This window comes from Primulina tabacum, chromosome 3 (genome assembly GCF_025594145.1).
Source record: "Primulina tabacum isolate GXHZ01 chromosome 3, ASM2559414v2, whole genome shotgun sequence".
Taxonomy (NCBI): Eukaryota; Viridiplantae; Streptophyta; class Magnoliopsida; order Lamiales; family Gesneriaceae; genus Primulina; species Primulina tabacum.
In genome coordinates, this window is record NC_134552.1 from 48,229,899 (window position 1) to 48,241,211 (window position 11,313).

Genomic DNA, 11,313 nt, shown 5'->3' on the forward strand with positions numbered 1-11,313 from the left:
TTACGAAACAAAGGAATCAATTTCCTTGTGATACCATATACTATTTGGAACAACTTACGATAGGAACTTACCAAGGACTGATTAATATCGGAGAATTAGAAGTTAATATCAAAGGAATTTTAGGGACAGAATCAGATCAACTGATTCTTGGACTAGAGTTTCTCGAGGAACACAAACCTTGGAAACGTCTAGGAGCTGACATATTGTTAGGAAATAATTTCCTATAAATGTTCAAGTCCTATACTCAAGAAAATGAGACTAGACGATTAGTGTTCACAACACCCTGTGATCACAAAATCATAGTCCAGAGACTAAGAGAAGCTTTTTGTATAAAATTGCCAATCCATTTTCGCAGCAAGCGTGGTGATGAAGGAAAACTTCTGAACCCAAAAATGAAAGACTCTAGAAGGTTTGGAGAAACAATGCTCCAGTTAAGAGCAAATAAAGAACTCCAACCAGAAGATATAAAATGCCTTAAGATAACTCTACATAGGAATGAAGTAAAGTTTGAATCTAAGGTATCATTGGAAGATGTTAAGAAGATGATCAAAGAAAATTACAATGAAGATCCCTTGGCATGGTGGGACAGAAATCAACTCAAAGCTTTCCTTAAAATTAAGGAAGACAAAAACTATAAATTTGTCCGTTGTAAGCATATCCCAATAAACATAATTGATCAAAGGGATATGCAGATGATAATCAAGGAACATTTGGACCTTGGTTTAATCAAACCAGGAATGTCACCATATAGTAGTCCAGGTTTTCTGGTTAGAAATCATGGCGAGATAAAAGGAGAAAACCCAGATTGGTTGTGGGGACCCGGACGCTAATTCATCTCTTAATCATTATTAGGATCAAATGTAACAATTAAATAAACTGGGTCATAAATTTTTTTTAAAATACGGAACACGTATTAATTAAATGGGCAACACATGATAATCCATCTGATATAATCATCGAAAGTAAAGTACAAGTCTTGTACAACATATGTTTATCTCAAACTAAGGTTCAACAACTATACATCAAGTGATGAAACAACTCTATTTCCGGGTCCGAATCTCCATGTTAATCTTAATCTCTCATCCTCTTCTTGACCCTGATCCTGTCCCACCTGTTGTCATGCACACATACTAACACAACAACAGCCGGATAACTCCGATGAGAAATACATTTCCAGTATAAATCATGTATGCATGCAATCATATAAACAGATATAAAAGCATGGAACATATATCAATAACATGTATCATAATCTGAAAGATATGAATCGATATAAAACTGTAAATCAAACTCTTGACTCATAATCTCTTACTCGACTCTTTCCTGATCTAGGGATCCCGATCCGAATAAGAACGTAACAATCTCCCACCAACTCTCCCGATCGGGATGGCGGTACGTTCCTATTTGCGGAATTTGGTCCTCTCTATATCGAATCTCCGCGATAGAAGTCAATCCACTCCTAAGCAACATTGATATGACCAAACGTCCGGTGTCTTGGCAACTCCGCCGAAGACTTGGCATCTCTGCCAAAGACTAGGCACATCCGCCCATGACTCTTTCTCGATATCTATCTTCTATTCTCTGCTTTTCTATAAATCAATAGAATAAGCATACACAATTAATGAATTCAAATGTATTAGACAATACAAATAAGTATGTGGTTTAGGGAAACTCAAGTCATATCTAACTCGAGTCGTTTCTCCCGGCTCAACATTGATTTATACCTTTCTTTAGTCGATCTGATGAAGTCGAAGTCTCGAAGTCGAAGCCTGTCAATACTCAATCTGGAAATGACAATATCGAGGAGTACAATATCAATATACGACTCAAATCAATACTGGATATAATCAGAATTCAATCTAATTCTGTTTTAACGGCATAACTGCACAATCTCAATATACCCAGCAATACAAATCAACATATATCAATCCCAACAACTCATAATCGATAACTACACAAATATGATATAATCTCAATCAAATCAATTCTAAAAAATCATAACAATTCCATACGGTATCCGTTCTTCGATCTGATTTCAATTATACAATGACAACAATCTCAAGAACACATAATAACAGTCATATCATGATTCCTCTCATATCAGATTTTCAATACATATCAAAACATAAGAAACTTACGTCCAGTCGAAGTCTTTGTCGATAGGAACACAGTACTGAAGTCGGATTGAACTTCTAATGGATGGATCTTCCGCAAACTTCAAATTTCAAAGATGAAAGCTTTAAACTCTCTGAAGCTTTCCTCGTTCCTTTCCTTGTCCAATTTTTAGAAATGAAGTTTATATATATACATCGCGCCATACTCGCGCATATGCGCGGGTCTTGGTCGCGCATATGCGCGAGGTTCTCTGCCTACCTCGCGCATATGCTCCCTGCTGGGTCGCGCACATGCGCGAGGCTCAGTCCTCGCACATAACAATTTCTTCTTCGATCTTTCCCGGCCTGATCCTTTCTGTCTATAATTACATCAATTATCAATAAATCATTTCAGATTACAATAATCAAAATCTCGAGCATTACATTGGTTATTAATAATTATCAAGAAATAAATAAAATTCTGGAGTTTGATGGGTATTTTATACCTAGTAGAGAACATTTGATTAGTTGCATACGCAACGCCAAGATATTCTCTAAGTTTGACTGTAAGTCCGGATTTTATCAAATTCGGATGCAGGAAGAAAACAAGAAATTCACAGCTTTCTCCACACCCCAAGAACATTATATTTGGGAGGTATTACCAATGGGATTGGCTAATTAATCACAGATATTTCAAAGAAAAATGGATAATCTTTTTAAAGATTATTTTAAATTTATATTTGTTTATATTGAAGATGTTTTAATAGCATCTAAAAATATGGATGAACATGTTAAACACTTGGAGATTTTCTCTAAGGTTTGTAAAAAATAAGGATTGGTTTTATTTGAAAAGAAAGCAGTCATTGCAACAAGAAAGATTAAATTCCTCGGAATTGAAATCGATGAGTCGGGAATAATCCTGCAAGAACACATAGTCGAAAAGGTGCAGAATTTTCCAGATAATCTCAAAGACAAAAAGCAACTTCAAAGTTTCTGAGGAGTTGTTAATTTTGCTGGGATGTTTATTAAAAACCTAGCAAAACATAGAAAGGTGTTTAGTCCATTATTGAAAAAAGATTCTAGATTTATATGAACAGAAGAACACATGAAGAGACTGAGCCAATTAAAAAAGATTTGTAAAAATCTTCCGAAAATGGTTATTCCTCAAGATGAAGATGATCTGGTATTATACAAAGATGCCAGTGATCACTGGTGGACAGCACTTCTTACTAAGCTCACACCGGACGGAGAACAACCATGAAGATATTGTAGTGGCTTATTCTCAGATGCAGAAGCCATCAGATGGCATATCAATGAGAAGGAATTTTATGCAGTAAAAAGGGCTTTTGAAAAATGGCCATTATTTTTACTTTGAAAGAAATTAACTTTGAAAGTTGATAATACACAGGTAAAAGCTTTTCTGAGAAACAGGATTGAATCCAAACCAGAAAAGCTAGACTTTTAAGATGGCAAGTTTTATGTCAAAATTATATTTTTGATATAATTACTATTAAATCTCATGAAAATATTCTTGCAGATTTTTTAACAAGAGATGGATAGCATTGACATTGATGCTATTATCAAGATGCAGAGGCATTTGAGGGAATACCTTGAAATGCTTCAAACCGAGTTTAACAAGTTGACACTGAAAGCAGAAATTGCGGGAAGGCTTCAATAAACGGATAAGAGAATTGTCTCTGACCGAATTACAGGATGTTTACAGGTATATACTCAGTTATGGTCTGTGACACAAAGGTTTATCCTTCAGGGCATCGGAAAGCCATTGGTTTCCCGAATGGAGAGTTTTCGAGTACAAGACTCTATACTTGGAGCAGGGGATTCAAATACCCCTAGCACAAGTGTTAAGCCGGGATCATCTTCTGATGAGTCGGCCAAAACAAAAATTGAAACTCCTTAATTCAATCTCGAGTCTTCAAGTCAACCCTTCACCTCGGAAATTGAAGAGGGAGAGATCAACCTTAGACCCAATACTTACAGGGGCAAAGCTAAGGTTGGTAGTAATGAAACTGCAATTTCTCCATTCCAAGTTTACCAACGGACCTGGGAGAAATTGAATACAAGAATTGGCATCAACCCAGCCATGGTTCGAGTTGATGTTGTAGGAAAATATCCTAGGGTATGGAAACAAAATTCATATCCAAAGGAGGTCAAGGCTTGGTATGAATTTGGGGCTCTTGTCTCCGTTTATACTACTTCACCTAGCTTCCCGGAGATTTCAGCATTACCAAAGTGGATACAGGAAGCGGTACATGAAACTTGGACGAACAATGATCATTTGTCCAGGGGAGATATTCTGGAACTGTATTTTTTCAGTGCAGCACCAGAACTAGCAAGAAAAGGCTTACACGAAGCCTTTCATTTTATCAAGCTAAGGAGGCCAAACATGAATGTCCATAAATTCATCAAGGATCCTCCTACAAACGAAACACCCCTAGTCTCTTCATTCAATGAAGATGACATATCTACGAGGAGAGCATGGAGAGTTTGGGCCTGTCTAACAGAGATGGACAAAGTCAAGTATCCATTTAAGTTTTATCAAAATTCTGTAAATGGATCTTTCCTGTTGAATACAATGACAAAAAAAACAACGAGCTTCGCAAAATATCTGTCCGAAAAGAACAAAAATCTTCTGTAGAACAGCAAGCTGTCGGCAAGCAAAGAGACTCGCCGAAAATTTTGTAATATGGCACATGTCGGAAGAAGGTCGGAGAACATCTGCCCAAAATGCCAAAACCAGAAAGAACCGGAGTTTCGTAAAGGATTCAAGCCGAGATCTGATTGGAAACACTTTACCGACACCAGTACAAGTGGGGAAGGACCACAAGCACGATTTTCTCGGGGACACATAAAGCCAAAGATTCTCCGACAAAGCTAAAGTGGACATATGACCATCCCACTAACAAAAGAAAGGACCACCATGTAATTGGAATACAATGACTACCAATAATTGGTGGTAAAGAACAAAAGACCATTGGATTCCTTATCTTTAAAGAAAAAGGAAATCCAATAAACAGATAAGAAACTTTAACCCCGAAAAATCATTTATAAAAAGAAGATAAAACGAGGAAAAAATACACAATAAAAATTCGAAACCTAAAGAAAATGTATTTCACATATCTAAAGGTTTCTAAAAGACGCATCAAGAGAATAAGAAATCAGCTGGTAAAAAATACAGATCTCTACAAACTGTTAAAAGAAGACGGGAACGAGATCTCAAATGATATAATACAAACACATATCTACTGGTTATGCCAGGAGATAAAGTCAGAAGAACGAGCTGTTTCTAGATTAATAATCCAGAAAGAAGACAAGTTGAGTGGAGGGACCATTCAACCACTCAACTAGATAGGGCCAACCACAGCTGGAATGCATCATATTATAGCTAGAGTTTGAAGTCCGAACTAAAAATCCGTTAGGGTCTTCTATAAATAACCAAGTGGAAGTAAGATGAAGGCATCACTCAACCTCTTCATTTTTCTTCAAAATATATGTAATATTTTCTCTTTCAAGTTTATGTGTTTTGTAAGTTCAGCTACTATTAGTAGTTAAACAAGTTTCTCCTCCTCTAGAGGAGGTTACAATGTAATAATAGTTTGTATGTTTGAATAAAAAAACCAAGACTTTTGCCCCTCTCATGTATGGTTTCAAATTGAGCTTTTTACTATACACTCTGAGGTAGGAAACGAAACAGGGTTGTGCCAAGTATTGTTGAAGGAATCTGCGTCAGGAACCATCTGTCGCGACTGCGTGGTTAGACTGTGAGGAGCAGTCTGTAAAACCCGACGGATATAACCCGACGATACTTCGGTCAAAGAGGTAAATAGTTCAATTAATTATACGGAAGCATGATGAGCCTTTAAAAAAAATCGATCATTCGAGAATTGTATATAGGCTGGAAACCTTGCGTAGCTGCATGTCTTGGGGCTATATGTCTTCAAGAACAGGCTCGATAGGTAACAATGCCACATACCAAAATCATAAAATTAAAGATGTTTTTGAAAAATTTAGGAAAATGAGGAGTTTAAACAAAGAAATAAATGGATGTTGAGTCGCGGAAGATTTAAGTGATTTATTTGCTTTGCGAGCATCGATCAATCAGGAGTACATCCAGCATTTTCGTGATTTAAAGTTTCCGAAAAAAGTGAGAGAGACACTTGAAAGGCTATTCACTTAAAAGAACACGATGAAGTTGCAGTTTTTGGAGAACAAACTTGCTGGGATGACTCAAGGTAAGCTTTCAGAATATTTTATGAAAATCAAGACTTTGTGTTATGGAATTTCAGAATTGGATACGGAGCAGCCTGTGAGTGATGTCCGTTTGCGTTGTTATCTTATCCGTGGATTGAGAAAGGAGTTTATGTCTTTCATCTCTCTCTTCGATACAAACTATTCTTGAGCTGGAGAATTTGCTCTCAAATCAAGATTCTTTGATGAAACAAATGGCAGCAACTAGCAAGCAATCTCTTTCTAGGCATAAAGATGTTCTTTATACAAATTTGATGTGATGTCGTTTAGCCCACTAAGCTTAGATTATTACTCTCTAAATAAAAGGAGCGTAATGATGAGTAAAATCGAATTCACATAGAACGGAAGATGATTTCTTTTGAAGAAAGACAAATGGATGCGGGATTTTTTTGGATAAAGACTAAATAAAATACTAAAATTAAAATTAGCAAGCAATGAAAAATAATGAATTTAAATAGAATTATATAAACAAAATGCGTATATTAAAAGAAGGAATTCAATTTTGCCAAGTTGTGATTCAAGAGGGTTCAACTATTCAATTTTGTCACTAATCATTGGTCAACAAATTATTCATACATGTAGTTTCAAGCAACTAACCTTATGATTATGAGGATGACCACTAAAGTCCTTGTGTTCTCCTAATTTAATTGACTCAACTCGGCATTCAGTCAAAACTTATCAATAACTAACTGGATACGATAATGTTCCATATTTATTAAAAATAGCATTTTCGCTTTGTGAAAATACTAAATCCCGAAATCTAACAATCGAGATAGATACAATTGATAAATCCAGTTTTGTTGATTTATTTAGATTAAATATGTTATGATAGAAGAACTTACCTAATCTATTGCTACTCATACTAATCGTTAAGGACAATTACTGATCATTGAATTAATTGATAGTAGTCGAAAATCATATATCAATTTAAATTGTCAGATTATTTGATCTATAAATTTCATTGAAATAAATAAAAAATTAACAAATACTTGAACAAACAAGAATATTAAATTAAAGCTCAAAAACCTCACAGTGATAAAATTGAATTAATGGAATTATTTCTTAAATTTAAAATAAAAAACTTAGCCAAGTAGTGACTCGGTTTACAATCTTCATACACTACAACAAAAATAGTTTTTCGCACCGCGCAAATTCTCTTTCCGCGGCGCACATTGCACGCTACATAACTGCAAGCTGTTCAAAATTCAAGATTATCTGCGGCATACATGTGCACACTGTTAATATTATTATCAACGCCGTTAATACAATTATTCGCAGCATGCAATGTACGCCGTTAATATTCCATCTAAAATTCAATAATTAGCAATGGTTTAAAAACCGTCGCTAATTTAGCGACGGTTTTACGTTTAACTTAGCGACGGTATATCATAATCCGTCGCTAATATTTTTGTTAAAATTAAAAAAAATTACTTTTATAATTTAATAAATTTTTTAAAAAAACTTACAATCTGACTATGCTAACAATACTCATTATCCTAATTAACACTTAAAAATTAACCAAAAAATGAAACGAAAAAACGTACCCTAAATCGAAATTAAAATCGTGTAAGAGAGAAAAATTTTACGTGTTGTAAAGTGGTGTAGAGGAAAATAGATCGAAAATGCAAATATTTATAGACAATTTGCAACGGTTTTTTGTTAAACTGTCGCCCTTAGCGCCTATTATTCATTAAACCGTCCCTATTAGCGATGGTTATCAAACACCGTGTGGTAATACGGCTATTAGCGATGGTTTTATTAAAATTATCGCTAATTGCGACGGTTAAATGACAAATCGTCGCTAATTTAAATTTAGCGACGATTTTTTTAGAACCATCGATAAATATAGCGACGGTGTAATTTAAACCATCGCTAAATGTAAATTAGTGACAGTTGTACCAAAACCATGGCTACATATAGCGACGATTTTTTAAAAACCGTCACTAATTTAAAAATTGTTCTAAATAATTGGGCGCCCATTTTTCGCAAGGTGCTAATATGCATGCCTGTGAATAATAATATTGACGGCATGCGATTAATGTATGTCGTTAATGTCTACACACGATTTTTTTTAAATGATTTACTATTAACAGCGCACATAAACATGCACGATGTTAATAATACTATTTACGGCGTGCCTTTATTGTGCGCTGCGAAAATTGCATAGGTTATTAACAGCTCACATATAACTGCATGCTGTCGTTTATATAATTTATTAACAGCACACATAAATGCATGCTGCGGATATCACTATCCGCAGCGTGCTTTTAATGCACGCCGTTATTTCTGTCAAGTGCAACAATATTAACAACGGCACATATGGGTGCACGCCGTTAAAATTAATATTCGCAGCGTTCTTTTAAGTGCACGCTGTTGATTGACGTGATGCGAAAAATCATTTTTCTTGTAGTGATAACAAAAATAAAGAAAAGAAGGATACTAGAATTCTTGAGAAATTTGGAGAGAAAATCATGCGCCTCCTTCTTGCTCTTCATGTGTATATTGTTGGAATTATTTTTCAAGAATGTGTTTTTCACGTGAAATTGGTAGGATAGAGAGGAGATGTTTTTGATAAAGATAAAATGCAAAAAATAAATCTAGTCCAAATATGATAGGATGAAGTCTATCAAAAAAGAAGATTGAGTTTTTATTCTTTTTATTCTATAAAAACTCTATCAAATATTTCATCTCAAAAATAAAAGTTTTCATCTCTCCAAAATATTTAATAAATCAAATACTATAACTAGGATCCCTAAAATATGATATTTTTATCATAAACTTCGAGCTCCATTCCTTGAAATTCTCACAAGTTTCAGTTGTCATAGGCAGTTGAAGAATAGTCACAAGGCGTGGTCACACCTTATTTCAGGATTTCTTCTGTTTTTGTCTTTCTTTCACAACTCCATCTTGGCAACTTCAAATGTGATAAAAACCACATTTTTAGCTCAAATTTATTCCAAGATCATTGTTGGAACATTTCATGTTCGCAATCTTGTTTGATTTTGATGTTAATAAAATTTGTTATTTTGTTACTAATGAACTTACCTAAGTGTGCAGTTAGCTGAACGTAACTGAAGCTATCGAAGAATGCAAACTGAAAGTACCACATGATTAATCGAACTGAACTATTTCAACTGATGAATCGTAAATCGGTTCAACTGATTGTCCATCTGATAGGTGGTTCAGCAGAAAACCTTTAGAATCCCGGCCAGCTAATAAAGAGTTCAACTGATGAAGAGATCAGCTGACCATTTCAACTGAATCAATGAAATCAATTCAGCTAATGAGCCAACTGATTTCACCTCAATAGAACAAGACCAGATCAGAACATCAGTTATGAGCAAAATAGTTTGCAGTTACCGACAAGCTTACTTAAATGGAATCCAGCTGTGAACAAAAGTACAAAAGTAATTTTCAGTCAAAGGACAATAATAGACGTTGCATCAGTGTTTAAAGCCAAAATGTTCCAGAATGGTTGTCGGAAAGTACAAGACAAATATCAAGGAATGGATTCAAAATGCTACTGATACAATAATTGAGTCTCACTGTACGATCAAGCTTCGCGCCTATAATAGAAGATGAAGATCAGTGAAGACAAATGAAAAACAATAAGATCGTGTGAAGAAGAAGGGCTCGCTAAAATCCTTATCAGCTTACAAGAAGTAATCAGCCCAATTGTGAGGGAACACTTCAACGTTTTATCAGCTTAGTATAGAAGCTCTTTTCCTTCAGTGTGTGAGAACACCTTCCGGTGTATTCATTGTTCAGTTCTCACACGCACTACACACTATCACTCACATATATCAGAGAATAGAGTTTAAAAGATCGGTTGAGTTAGTCTTGCACAAAGACAATAAACTTGTGTATGTAATCGTTGACACACACACGTTAAACAAGTGTTGGCTGGAAGGTGTTTCCTTGAGCCTAGACTAGGAGTTCAGTTAGGCAGTAGAGTAAGTCCTAAGTTGAGTGGGTTTGTACAAGGTGTTGCATAAATCAAAGTCTTCTAGTGTATTCTACTCGAGGAGGTAGAACGGGTGACGTAAGAGTAGTTGAAGTCTCCGAACATCTATAAACATATCTTGTGTTATTTCTGTTTAACTGCTTGTTTTTGTTCTTAACTGACTTGATCAGTTCAGCTGATATCAGTTTAGTTATGTCCATGAATTGATATTAGCCAGAACTGTTCTCATGTAATTTTCAGTTATTCAGTTGCACAAAATATAAAACCGATTAGTTTTCTTAACGAATGATTATTTCAAGTATTTTTCACTTGGTTTGTAACCAAACTTGTTTAATTTATCGGTGTTTACATTCTTAGAACACGAGCTATTGCAGCTCATTAAGAATATTGTGTTTGAAAACCCTCAAAGGTGCCCGAACCGTTCCATCAACCATAAATTTTCTCCTACAACAAAATAATGCAAAAGTCTATTAACTAAATATGTGGGAAATAAAAACAATGAGAAATATGATAATAAAAATACAAACTATTACGAGCCAATCAAAAATATAAAGCAAAAGGCAAGTCCTTTTCAAGACAATTTTCAGGTGATGGCAAACAATTCAAACCTAAAGGTCGCATAAAAGTGGCTCAAAAGGTTGTTATAGATATGGAAAATCTAGACACATGAAGTGCAAATGGCATGTGAAGGTGGTGTGTGATCGTGTGGGAAAGCATGTTATATTGAGCATCGAAGTGGTTATCACTTTTCGAGTGTAATAGTTTAAAGTTATAGTTGTACATCATTAGTCCTTTGACCTGAGACAGTGTAGAAGCTACACATACTAGTATGCAATTTGATCCGTTTAATGACTCCATATTTAAATACTCTATTGAGGGTCATCAGGTGACGAGGTTAGGTGTAGTTTCAAAATACGTAGGAGCAAATGTATTAAAGTCGGGGATTCACTGTTTACCTACGGGTAAAGATATTCTACTGTGATATGATAA